This window comes from Bufo bufo, chromosome 8, assembly GCF_905171765.1.
Source record: "Bufo bufo chromosome 8, aBufBuf1.1, whole genome shotgun sequence".
Lineage (NCBI taxonomy): Eukaryota > Metazoa > Chordata > Amphibia > Anura > Bufonidae > Bufo > Bufo bufo.
In genome coordinates this window covers 190,286,560-190,297,473 of record NC_053396.1, presented here as the reverse complement: position 1 = coordinate 190,297,473, position 10,914 = coordinate 190,286,560, and positions in this window count along the sequence as shown.

Below are 10,914 nucleotides of genomic sequence, written 5' to 3'. Positions count from 1 at the left end.
GCTCTATTAGTGAGAAGAAAAGGAGGTAAAATTCATTTGGGTGGTAAGTTGCATGACCGAGCAATAAACGGTGAAAGTAGTGTAGGTCAGAAGTGTAAAAAGTGGCCTGGTCTTTCAGGGTGTTTAAGCACTGGGGGCTGAGGTGGTTAAAGGGAGTCTGTCACCAGCATTTCACTTTTTTAACCCTTCCCACAGCTCCCTAGCATGCTTACAGTTAATAAAAACTTTACCTCTGGCATCAATCCTGGACTTATAGAACCCTCAAAAACGATCTTTATAAGATATGCAAATGAGGGCTCGCAAGTGCCCAGGGCGGCGTTACTCTCTTAGGTGCCCTGCTTGCTCAGCCTTCTCATTGCGTCCCCCCGCCCCTTCCTACCCTCTGCCCGCCCATCCTTTCCCTCTGACCGCCTTTGTACTAACTTGTTATTCTGCCGATATCCCGCGCCTGCGCACTCATTTCTTTGGCCGGCGCACGACGCCGATGGACCGCCTCCTTTGTTGTGTTTTCGCCTCGTTAGCCGGCGAATGCGCAATAGTTACTGTGATGCCGTACAAGGAATGGGCATCGCAGTGCGCATGCGCCGGCCAAAGGAATGAGTGCGCAGGCGTGGGATATCGGCAGAATAACAAGTTAGTACAAAGGCGGGCAGCATGCTAGGGAGCTGTGGGAAGGGTTAAAAAAGTGAAATGCTGGTGACAGACTCCTTTTAACAGGTCTGACTACTTATTAGGGCTCGTTCATACGAACGTGTGATGCCCGTTGCCGTATTGCAGACCGCATTTGCGGATCCGCAGTACACGGGCACCGTTCCGTGGCCATTCCGCATCACGGATGCGGACCCATTCATTTCAATGGGTCCGCAAATTCGGAGATGCGGAACGGAAGAGCGGAACGGATCACTACGGAAGCACTACGGAGTGCTTTCTAGGGTTCCGTTCCGTGCTTCCGCACCGCAAAAAGATAGAACTTGCTCTATCTTTTTGTGGAACGGAAGGATCGCAGACCCATTCAAGTGAATGGGTCTGCGATCCCCAGGTGCCTGCCCCATGGATGGTGCCCGTGCATTGCGGACCGCAGTTTGCGGTCCACAACGAGCCCTTAGTGATTGGGGCACTAAGTATTGTTGTGAACCTGTGACATCACAGCACCATGTCTGTAGCATGTATGTATGGACAGCCGAACCTATCACACTGCCTAACACCCTGCACTGGAACCTACCAGCTACACTATATCAGGATATAACCTACACTGACTATCTCCCCCTAACTATCTGTATTATATATATAAGATAACTAACTAACTAAGTATCTAAGTATCTAATGTAATGACACAGGAAAGCACAGAGCACAGCAATGTCACTGCTGTCTCTTTCAGAACTGCAGAAAATGGCTGCTGGGGAGGTTCTTATATAGTAAGGGGTCGGCAACTTTCCTATTGGTTGCTAGGGATGTTACTAAGCTCAGACAAAGACATTGCAGCCTTCTCATTGGCCCACAAGCAAGAAGGGAGGTTACTGATGAAAAAAAGTCTAGAATATTAGAAATTACGAATATATGTCACTATATTCTAAATATTCCCGAATTCTCGAAGTGCCGATATGAAAATGACAAGTGCAGCAATAAACATAGAAATAGCATAGTAATGTATGATGGATACATTGTTACCTGTAGGATGATACTGCATAACCTGTATTGTAATACCTCTAGGAATAGTATAATATAGAGCCACAAGTACAATGTAACATCAAGGAATGGAGTGATATAATGTTGCAATACCCTATGAATTAACACTAAGATTTGTATTATGTAGTGTAAGAACAATGCAACCTCAAGGAATGCTATGATACAATGTGGCAAATCAGTGGCGTAACTAGAACTGACTGGGCCCCCACAAATTTCTGAACGAGGCCCCCCTCGGGCCCCTTAAAGGGGTTATCCGAAATTAAAAAAGGTCTCCCATATGCCGGGGCCCCTCACACTGAATCTACTTCGCTCCCTGCACCGCCGCTGCTGCTTCTCCCCATGCGCGGATTAAAGCATCCAGTGTCAGGGGGAGCAGCCAATGGCAGGCGGGGACGGTGACGCTAGGGAGGCTCATCAGTGTGAGGGGCCCGGGCATATGGGGGACATTTTTTTAGTCTCGGATAACCCCTTTAATGCAGACCTCAGACCAGACAAAAAAAATACTCGCCTTTCTTGTCCTCCTATGGGCACCTCTGCTCTGCGTCTAGGCAGGCAGTACAATGTGACCTGACGTCACACAGTATCAGGTCATAGAACGCTCCTACACACACTACCTTCTGTCCTGAAGCTGTGCGCTGCCAGGACCTAGTGTAGCGCAGGCGCCTGGAGATGAAGACCAGGGAGCGGTGAGTAACACCAATGCTAGGACTAGGAGCACCATACTTACCTCTCCCTGGGCCCTGAAAATAAATCCATTTGTCCTCCTCCCAGGCCCCTTCCTGAGTTCAGGCCCCGTAGCAGCTGCTTCCCCTGCTTACATTGTTTCTACTACCCTGTGACAAATACAGGGTTGGGGTAGGTTCACACTGAGTTTTTTTAGGCAGATTTTTCTGCAGTTTTTTTTTTTGCCAAATCCAGAAATGGAAGTATAAGAATCAGTTCACACTGAGAGGGTCATTTATCAAACTGGTGTAAAGTAGAACTGACTATAGCAACCAATCAGATTCCACCTTTCATTTTGGACAGCTCTTTTTTGGCACTGATTTTGGAGCATTTCTGCCTCAAAACAGCCTTCCATTCATTCAATTTCCACTTGGAAAAAAGAAGCAGCATCTTGGGGCGGAATCCTTGCTGAATCTCCCATTGAAATGAATGAGAAGCATTCAAATAAGAGCTCTGTATGTGTCCATGTGGTTTTTTTGTGCATTTTTGGTGCACCAAAACATGATCTAAGAATGCAGTTTGGTATAGAAGTAAACAAAACAGTCATTGGTAAAGACAAAGTATAAAAAAATACACGAAAAAATGCTGAATTTTGTAGGCGAATTTTCAAAATCTGTCGTGTGAAGGGCTCTTTCACATGGGCGAGGTTCCTGTCCGGACGTGATGTGTGTTGTGAACAGATAGAATCATCATTATCTAATCGGCGGGGGTCCGGCACCCCGCACCCCTGCCAACCAGCTGTTTGAAGAGGGCAGTGAGCGCTGCAGACTCTTCCTAGGCCAGGGCCGTCACGCTCATCGGTCATATGGCCTATTTGTGGCTCAGTCCCATTCATGCAAGGGAGGATTGGCCATAGACCCTACAGGGAAATTTCCCGGTGGGCCGATGCCACAGGGGGCCTCCCAATATCTCCTCTCTGCCGCTGAACAGGTACAAAATGAGTTCTCAACAGTAATTAACGCTGTGAGAATCAGGTACTCATGTACCCAGCCAGTGACCACGCATGTCCTCCTGAATTCAACTGCCATGGCCCACATCTCACCTCCTAAGCCCCCAGCTCCATATCTTAATCAAAGACAACTGGAGAAGGAGGACAGAAGATGGCAGCTGTTGTTAGTCACCACAGAGGACCAGCTTCTGAGGCAGTATATTGTGCTACACTGTGTTATTTGGTTCTGCTGGGGTAGTATTTTGCTCTATGGTATTGTTGACCCCACCTATTTGTGTTGCCCCACCTTCAGTTATTTTGGACCTGCCTACAAAATGGGGCCAATTTTTTTTTTCCAGGGCCACTTTAAGTTCCCTGTCCGCCCCTGCATTCATATGAATGGGCCTGGGCTGCAATACCAAGCACAGCCTGATAGGGGCGCCCCCAATGATCAGAGATTGATGATAACCTATCTTAAGGATAGGCCATCAATATCAAACCCCTGGAACTCCCATTTAAAGGAAATGTGTCACCAAAAATGTTATCTGCCAGTGAAAACCAGATAGCAGCACATCTCCTTTTTTTCTAATCTGATTTTATTTTCTGATTACAGATTTCCTTATTCCATTTCCTGAACATGATTATGGGAGCGGCCATCTTGCCTGAGCTGTATATATAAAGCATTAAGAAAATTGCTTTACGGCAGCCACATGGGCCACAGACACCATGGTCAGGGGGGAACCTCATTGACTTCTATGGGAGAGTTTTCTGGGCATGCTCTGTGACCTGTGAAGAGGTCATTGTACAAGGAAAGACTAGATAAGCTTTCGCGGCGAACTTTGCTTGTTCACGGTTCGCCGAACGGGCGAACATATGGAGATGTCCGCCGGCGCCATATTCTTTTACATTGTGAAGAACTTTGACCCATGACACATCCATCAGGTGGTACAGGACAGCCAATTGAGACATTTCAGCACATGGACACACCCCCTACCTTATAAATAGACCTGATCTGGGCACCATTTTACATTCAGTGTTTTGCCAGTGTAGGGAGAGGTTGCTGTGTGGAGCAGGGACAGGCTGTTAGGGACACCAAACACTAGCTAATAAGGCCACAAAAGTCCTTTTAAGGACTGGTATAGGTGTGCTATCTATAGGTGTGACTTACTGAGGGGTGTAATATACTTATACTTTCTATATAGTGTATTTGGGCAGTGCAGCATTGGTTTGCGGTTTTGATGTGTTAACTCAGCTACAGATTGGAACAAATAATTTCTACTGGTCTGATTAACCAGTTGCCCCCCCCAAAAAAGTAAACAAAAAAGTGGGCTACAGTAAAATTGTTATTCAGTGACCGCATAATGTACCTCGAGCCACATAATCAGAATTTCTTTTCTGTCAGGTGAATGCCTAATTTTTAAGGCCCGTACTCCTGTGGCCTAAAATAACATCTTTCTAGGCTCCGGCAGGTCACATTTCAGAGAATTTCCTTTTAAGACGCATAAAAATGTCCCCTGATTAAGATACATATTTTTTGTTGGCATTTTTGTCATTCATCCCCCTCTGGTATGTCACTGTCCATGTTGTGGGACTATTTGTACACTACTACTAAGTATTTAGTGGCTGAAAATATGAGCTGAAGGTTTTTCAGGTTTGCCTGCCATTAAAGTGAATGGGGCCCGCCGCGAACTTGTTCGTCCATCACTAATTGTGAATGGTGGATCCTGTTTTATCTCTACACAGAGGTGATATCATCACAGGCAGGCTTAGAATGACTGATAAGCAGATAACTGCAGTAAAGTGATCTACACAGACCAAGAAGTGGAGCCTATTATTAGACTTAGTGGCCAGTGCGAAAACAGCAGGATTTTATGTTTTTTTGTTTAAATATAGATATTGATTAATAAATTGAAAATAACAGCATCAAAAAATTATTTAACCCCTTAAGGACCTGGCCATTTTTCACCATAAGGACCAGACTGATTTTTGCAAATCTGACATGTGTCACTTTATGTGGTGATAACTTTAAAACACTTTTACTTATCCAGGCCATTCTGAGATTGTTTTCTCGTCACATATTGTATTTCATGACCGTGGTAAATTTGAATCAAAATATTTCATTTTTATTTAGAAAAAAATACCAAATTTACCAAAAATTTGGAAAAATTCGCAACTTTCCAAATTTCTGCTTTTAAAACAGATACCTCCTAAAATTGTTATTACTTTACATTCCCCATATGTCTACTTCATGTTTGGATCATTTTGTGAATGCTATTTTTGCGGACGTTAGAAGTAATTTTTCAGAAAATTTCCAAAACCCACTTTTTAAGGACCAGTTCAGGTCTGAAGTCACTTTGTGAGGCTTACATAATAGAAACCACCCAAAAATTACCCCATTTTAGAAACTACACCCTCAAGGTATTCAAAACTGATTTTACAAACTTTGTTAACCCTTTAGGTGTTCCACAAGAATTAATTAAAAATGGATTAAAAATTTTTTGGCAGATTTTCCATTTTAATCATTTTTTTCCGCTAACAAAGCAAGGGTTAACAGCCAAACTAAACTCTATATTTATTGCCCTGATTCTGTAGTTTACAGAAACACCCCATATGTGGTCAAAAACTGCTGTATGGCCACACGGCAGGGCGCAGAAGGAAAGGAACGCCATATGGTTTTTAGAAGGCAGATTTTGATGGACTGGTTTTTTGACACCATGTCCCATTTGAAGCCCCCTGATGCACCCCTAGAGTAGAAACTCCAAAAAAGTGACCCCATTTTAGAAACTACACCCCTCAAGGTATTCAGAAGTGATTTTACAAACTTTGTTAACCCTTTAGGTGTTCCACAAGAATGAATGGAAAATGGATATGAAATTTCAGAATTTCACTTTTTTTGGCAGATTTTCCATTTTAATAATTTTTTCCCGCTAACAAAGCAAGGATTAACAGCCAAACTAAACTCAATATTTATTGCCCTGATTCTGTCGTTTACAGAAACACCCCATATGTGGTCAAAAACTGCTGTATGACCACACGGCAGGGCATAGAAGGAAAGGAACGCCATTTGGTTTTTGGAGGGCAGATTTCACTGGGATAATTTTAACCCCTTGATGCACTACTAGAGTAGAAACTACAAAAAAGTTACCCCATTTTGGAAATTACGGGATAAGCTGGCAGTTTTGTTGGTACTATTTTAGGGTACAGATGATTTTTGGTTGCTCTATATTACACTTTTTGTGATGCAAAGTAACAAAAAAATTGCTGTTTTGCCACTGTTTTTATTTTCAGTTTTTTACAACATTCATCTGACAGGTTAGATCATGAGCTATTTTTATAGAGCAGGTTGTTACGGACGCGACAATACCAAATATGACTATGTTTTAGTGTCACCATAGTCTGAGAGCCATATATATTTTTTTTTTTTTTGGGCGATTCTCTTAGGCAGGGTATCATTTTTGCGGGATGAGATGACGGTTTGATTGGTACAATTTTGGGGTGCATATGACTTTTTGATCGCTTGCTATTACACTTTTTGGGATGTAAGGTGACATATTTTTTTTATTTTTTTATTTTTTTTACATTGTTCACCTGAGGGGTTAGGTCATGACGTATTTTTATAGAGCAGGTTTTTACGGACGCGGCGATATCTAATATGTATATGTATTTTTTTTTTTTTACATTTAACACAATAAAAGCATTTTTGAAACAAAAAAAATACGGTAATGTTTTAGTGTCTCCATAGTCTGAGAGCCCTATATTGGGGCGATTGTCCTATGTAGGGGCTAATTTTTTGAGGGATGGGGGTGACAGTTAGATTGTTACTATTTTTGGGGGCATACGCCTTTTTGATCGCTTGGTGTTGCACTTTTAGTGATGTAAGGTGACAAAAATTGAATTTTTTTTACACAGTTTTTATTTTTTATTTTTTATGGTGTTTATCGGGCGGGGTGGATCATGTGATATATTTATAGAGCCTGTCGTTACGGACGCGGCGATACCTAATATGTGCGGTTTTTCTTTTTCTCTATTTTTTATTATAAAATCAGGGGAAAGGGGCGTTTTATTTGTTTTTTAACTTGAAACTTTTTTTTTTTAATTCAAAACAGTTTTTTAAACTTTTTTTTTTTAAACTTTATTTCTGTCCCACTCTGGGACTTCAACTTTTGGGGGTCTGATCCCCTCTGCAAAGCATTACAATACATCTGTGTTGTAATCCATTGCCTGTTTGTGTACTACAGTGAGTAGTACACAAACAGGTTGCCTAGGAGACCGGGCCTGAGGCTGGATCTCCTCGGCACCCGTAGAAGGCAGGTCCCGATGCCGTGCAGGGCATTGGGCAGCCTCTGCACGGCATTGGGCTGCCTTGTCACACATCGGGTCCCCGCCACATCAGCGCTGGGACTCGATGTGCTGCTTCAGCAGATTTGTACCTATGACACTGTCTGACCTGTTACATGTGCACTTGGCAGCTGAAGGCATCTGTGTTGGTCCTATGTTTATATGTGCCCGCATTGCTTAGAAAAATTTAGTTTTAATATATGCAAATTAGCCTCTAGGAGCAACGGGGGCGTTGCCATTAGAGACTCTGCTCTCTCTTCAACTACTGCGCCCTCTGCACTATGATTGACAGGGCCAGGCAGTGAAAACGTCATAACACTTGTCCCTGTCAATCAAAGTGCAGAGGGCACGGCAGTTGCAGAGAGAGCAGAGCCTCTAGGTGTAATGGTAACGCCCCCGTTGCTCCTAGAGGCTCATTTGCATATATTAAAACCAAATTGTTCTCAGCAATGCGGGCACATACTAACATGGGACTAGCACAGATATATTCAGCTGCCAAGTGCACATGTGACAGGTCAGCCGGTGTCATAGGGACAAATCTGCTGACAGATGGGCTTTAAATCCTTTCTGAGAATTGCTAAGTGAAAATGTTAAATATAATAACTGACCCTTGGCTTCCTATAACGTTGATCGCCACATGTATGGGCAATTCATCTGTCTGTGTAGAAGAACCTGTAGGTGCTGAAATCCTGGCAGATATTCTGCCTGCACTGCATGTGAATGGTACAATTTATACTCCATGTTAATGGTCAGAAAATATTCTGCAGGTTTTAAAATTTAACTGGACTCCACATTAAGGCTAGGTCTACACGACGACATTTGTCGCGCGACAATAAGGCCTCGTTCACATCACCGTTTCTCCTTTTCGTTCTCCGGCTCCTGCATGCAGGACTTTCGTCTCCGCTCAAAAATCATGTCCTGAGCGGACACCGAACGGACCCTATTATAGTCTATGGGGTCTTTAGGCTCCGTTACGCTCAGTTAGGTCTCAGTTATCTGCAGAATCCGTCCTCTCCATTCTCCTACTCCGCAACGGAGCCGGTGAACGGAAAGGAGAAACGGTGATGTGAACGAGGCCTAAGTCGCCCGACAGATAGGGCACAACTACACTGCAACATTTTGTTGCACCAATGTCGCGCGACAATTTTTATAATGGCAGTCTATGGTGTCACACTGCAACATGCGACATGCAGCGACTGCGGCGCGACAGTCGCAGAAAAATCCATCTCAAATGGATCTTCTGTGACTGTTGCGTCGCAGTCGCAGCATGTTGCAGTGCGACACCATAGACTGCCATTATAAAAATTGTCGCGCGACATTGGTGCAACAAAATGTTGCGCGACAAATGTCGTCATGTAGATCTAGCCTAAAGGAGCAGCAGATTAGCTTTATTAGATGACAGCGGGGCGAATTTGTAGAAATCCTACAATACTGCATGATAAATATGCTGTAACCGCTAAGATTAGTATGAAGTGCAAGGTAACATCCTGGAATAGTCTGTGTCACCTCTAGGACTGGTAGATATAATACAGTGCAGCAGAAGTCAGACTGTCAGTCAGTCAGTACTCCTAGGAATACTTTATAAACAGATACAGTGCGGTAATACAACAGACAAGCGCAATGTTACAGCTGGGGACAGTGTGATACTGTGTGACAAGTATCACAAGTAACGTGTGTACTCATACTGTACAATTCTTGGAAGATTAGTGTGATACCGAGTGACAAGTACACCCTTACCTCTAGGATTAGTGTGATACTGAGTGATAAGTACACCCTTACCTCTAGGATTAGTGTGATACCGAGTAACAAGTACACCCTTACCTCTAGGATTAGTATGATACTGAGTGACAAGTACACCCTTACCTCTAGGATTAGTGTGATACCGAGTAACAAGTACACCCTTACCTCTAGGATTAGTGTGATACTGAGTAATAAGTACACCCTTACCTCTAGGATTAGTGTGATACTGAGTGACAAGTACACCCTTACCTCTAGGATTAGTGTGATACTGAGTAATAAGTACACCCTTACCTCTAGGATTAGTGTGATACTGAGTGATAAGTACATCCTTACCTCTAGGATTAGTGTGATACTGAGTGATAAGTACACCCTTACCTCTAGGATTAGTGTGATACCGAGTAACAAGTACACCCTTACCTCTAGGATTAGTATGATACTGAGTGACAAGTACACCCTTACCTCTAGGATTAGTGTGATACCGAGTAACAAGTACACCCTTACCTCTAGGATTAGTGTGATACTGAGTAATAAGTACACCCTTACCTCTAGGATTAGTGTGATACTGAGTGACAAGTACACCCTTACCTCTAGGATTAGTGTGATACTGAGTAATAAGTACACCCTTACCTCTAGGATTAGTGTGATACTGAGTGATAAGTACACCCTTACCTCCAGGATTAGTGTGATACTGAGTGACAAGTACACCCTTACCTCTAGGATTAGTGTGATACGGAGTGATAAGTACACCCTTACCTCTAGGATTAGTGTGATACTGAGTGACAAATACACCCTTACCTCTAGGATTAGTATGATACTGAGTGATAAGTACACCTTTACCTCTAGGATTAGTGTGATACGGAGTGATAAGTACACCCTTACCTCTAGGATTAGTGTGATACTAAGTGACAAGTACACCCTTACCTCTAGGATTAGTGTGATACTGAGTGACAAGTACACCCTTACCTCTAGGATTAGTGTGATACTGAGTAATAAGTACACTCTTACCTCTAGGAATAGTGTGATACTGAGTGACAAGTACATCCTTACCTCTAGGATTAGTGTGATACTGAGTAATAAGTACACCCTTACCTCTAGGATTAGTGCGATACTGAGTGACAAGTACACTCTTACCTCTAGGATTAGTGTGATACTAAGTGACAAGTACACCCTTACCTCTAGGATTAGTGTGATACTGAGTGACAAGTACACCCTTACCTCTAGGATTAGTGTGATACTGAGTAATAAGTACACTCTTACCTCTAGGATTAGTGTGATACTGAGTGACAAGTACATCCTTACCTCTAGGATTAGTGTGATACTGAGTAATAAGTACACCCTTACCTCTAGGATTAGTGCGATACTGAGTGACAAGTACACTCTTACCTCTAGGATTAGTGTGATACGGAGTGATAAGTACATCCTTACCTCTAGGATTAGTGTAAAACTGAGTGACAAGCACACTCTTACCTCTAGGATTAGTATGATACTAAGTGATAAGT